Source organism: Podarcis erhardii (genome assembly GCF_964252035.2).
Source record: "Podarcis erhardii genome assembly, chromosome: 6".
NCBI lineage: Eukaryota > Metazoa > Chordata > Lepidosauria > Squamata > Lacertidae > Podarcis > Podarcis erhardii.
The window spans coordinates 40,661,231-40,664,667 of NC_138510.1; the positions used below are offsets into that span (position 1 = coordinate 40,661,231).

A 3,437-nucleotide genomic window follows, 5' to 3' on the forward strand; every position below is an offset into this window, starting at 1 on the left:
CTCTTTCCCCCTTCAGCTGATGCAGGCTATGCTTGGCTCCAACCTTTCTGCCTCAGCAACTTCTCTAAAAAGCCTAATCCAAATGCCGACTTAGCAGGGCTCTCAGGTTTACTGTACATCAACACCCCTGTGTTCTGCCACCTAGGGAGCCAATTTCTGCAGTTTCACGGAACAGAAAAACATCACACACATTATGCAACTGTAATCAAAGCCAAAAACAGCATAATATTTGAGTATTTAGATCTGACAAACTCCATACAGCATCAGCAAAGGCAGTCGTTGTCTGAGACCATGGCTGGGGTTAGGGTCAGTCTGCCTCCAGCAGCGATGCTAGTAAAAAAACAGTTGTGTGCAAGGTCAGGAACATTTTTGCCAAGGCACAAACCCAGATAAGAAGACTCTGGAGGAACATCCTCTGCTCAGGAAGAACAGGCCAAATTGCAAGAATAGGTACTTCTTTGGATTTGGTCACGTCCATCCAGTAGTGCGGCCAGCCTGATTCTCTCCATATACATCCATTAAAGAGGAGAGAGGCTTGAGATCCCCCAAACCCAGAGTAGTTCTGTCTGAAAGAGCCAAGAGGGTCAAAATAGCTTTTGAACTTTCTTTTCTTTTCTTTTCTTTTCTTTTCTTTTCTTTTCTTTTCTTTCCGTTAGCAACTTTTTTGGCCTAGGCAGGAACAAAAAAACCCCACCCAGGTTCCATTTAAGTTCTGATTACATTGGTGACTGCGGAGCATCAGGAGATGTACTCTGCATTTTAAAAAAAAGTCTCTGTGGCATAGTGTCCCAAAGGCCAGTGAACTTGCAAATAATTTGATTTGTACCAGGGTAATTTTGTGTCCCACTTCACTACTCCAAAATGTGAGTGTAGTTTGGCATATAGTTGGAGAACTAGTGTAGCGGTAGGGGCTAAAAGTCTGAGCTATGAATTGGGAATATTGGTATTGCCAGAAACTCACTAGGGCTGCATTCACGCAACAGTTCATTCCGTCTCTCTAACTTTTAATTTCCGTATTATATTTGATCTTTCATTTGATGGCAGTTAATTTCCATCTTTAATAATAATAATAATAATAATAAATTTTATTTATATCCCGCCCTCCCCAGCCGAAGCCGGGCTCAGGGCGGCTAACAACAATCAACAATCAAACAATCAGATATTCACACATTCTAAAAATATTACATTATAAAAATCAATTAAAATCAAATTAATGGCAACTAATTAAGCAAGATTCTTTAACACTCATTTCCATGTTTAACAGTTCCAGAAGTAATCCAATTATAACAACATGGCTGTTACGTTGTGTGAAAGCTCAAATATAATGCAGAAATTTACAATTAGGGAAATGGAAGAAATTGCCATGTGAATGCAACCTATAGCAGTGTCTGCCAATGTGGTACTGGCACACACCAATATGCCTACCAGTACCTCCTAAGATACCCATGCAAAGTCTGAGTAGGTATTCCCTTAAAAAACCCACAATGCATTAGAGACTGCTTGCTCTTCTTGCTCACTTCATGTTTGCACTAGCTCAGCCACTCCTACAATGAACACCCCCAACATGCCATAACTGTCAACTTTTCCCTTTTCTTGTGAGGAATCCTATTCGGAATAAGGGAATTTCCCTTAAAAAAGGAAAAACGTTGACAGCCATGCAACATGCCCATATTTCACTGAATGTCAGGATTAAGCACCCTCCCTGATGTTGTGAACAGTGGAAAAGTGCAAAGAGCTGCTCTCAGCGATTGAGTACAGAGACTGCTTATGCCAGCCTTTCTCCCAAATCACTGATTGTGGGGTAGGGAGATATACCTGCACCATTTTGTGGTTCTGTCTAATTTTGTGCTCCTTTAGATTCGGCAGCCATTTTGTGTTATGCTATGCCCCCCACAGCAGTCATTTTGTGACTGATACCAAGAACACTCAGAATTCCAAATCATGATTCTATGTGACTCAAAATAACTGGTGACCCCTGTTCCCTTTCAGATTCAGTTCTCCCCTCCCCCAGCTGCAACATGGGGGATAATAATACCAATAAACCATACAGGGGTGCTGGAAGAATTACATGTAGATAGTGTGTGTGAAGTGCTTTGAACACTTGAAAGAACTGCACAATAATAAGTAATATCAATTTACCTCAGATAACTTTTATGTTCTTAAAGTCTACTAAGGAAAATGAAGAATATACGTGTCTGCATATCTACATTGCCAGCATAACGTCTCTACAAAGCCAGCATAGTATAGTGCTTTATGGTGCTGCATTAGCAACGCAGCCCATATATATACTATTTCATCCCATTTGTGGTACAGTACTTAAAAAAACTAGGTCAGAAGAACTAATGCTGCAAGTGCCCTGGCAAAACAGCTCACAGAATCAAAATATTAAGATCAATTTCTGATTCAAGGACAAGGCAAAAGCATGTAACCTGGTGACTGTACTGGAACAGCTAATAGCATTACTATGGCAACAGCTGCCCTTACCCCTGTGGGACTCTAGCCACATGTAAGGACATTAGCATTACATTTGCGGGGGCAAAAAGAGACAGGCTATATCCAACCCTATATGGCATTGCATGGGCCTTTGGGGCTTCTTAGTGATTGGGACAAATCCTACCATTAGGCAGAATGAGGTGACTGCCTCAGGTGGAAGTCGCTGGGGAGCAGTGGTGGAAGCCTGCTGGCTTACCCTTCTGTTTTAAGGCAGAACTATGTGTATCACATGGCCTGTTCTGCACACCCATAACTAGCCTGCTGACCTCAGTCATAATCGAGGGCATGGCCCCATTATGAGAATTGAAATAAGATTCAACTGCTAGCACAGTTAGCTTCTGAACATGGAATGGTGGCACACATCATCTTGTCCTTTACCACAAGCAGAAAAATGGTTTGGGCCAGCCCTCTTAGTAGTGTGAGGTTGAATATAAAAGACCAGATGGAGAGATTTAAGGATTAAAACACAGCAGGACTGAATACTGTGCTGTATGAAGGTGCAACATCCAAAATTAGCAACTGAAATAATAAAGGGGGACTTGGTTACCTATATTGTGCTCCCTTATCCCTGCTGAAACAATACTGTAATGTTTCACTGCACTGATGTGTAACTGTTTTCATTAGAAAGATCTACATGGCAATAAGATTGTCAAAGAATTTACTCATTTTTGGTTCACAGCTAAAAGAGAACAGGAACAGCTCCCCCACTCCATTCCATGCTCCTGACCACCACATAAAATTAGAAAAGATTTTGTCAGATTTCTAGTAATCTCTACCCTGCTGGACAACGTTCCTATGTCCATCTCAGGCCTGTCATCGGCTTGTCTTAGCAGCATTCCTTAGCAGGTGGCAGCTATTTCAGCTCTGGGAAAGGGAGAGGGGCAGGGAGGGAATACTGTCTATTTTCTGGTGCTGACAAAAAAAACTTTTATGCCAGCAATGGA

The 3,437-nt window shown here is 41.8% G+C and overlaps 1 long non-coding RNA gene across 1 annotated transcript; it reads right to left on the bottom strand.

Moving 5' to 3' along the window:
- Positions 1–205: 205 nt before the first annotated feature.
- Positions 206–1,857, bottom strand: LOC309344097. Its single transcript, XR_014157616.1, has 2 exons — positions 1,816–1,857; positions 206–562 (listed from the first exon to the last, which is right to left on the bottom strand). It is a non-coding gene; the product is annotated as an uncharacterized lncRNA (long non-coding RNA).
- Between the last annotated feature and the right edge of the window lie 1,580 nt (positions 1,858–3,437).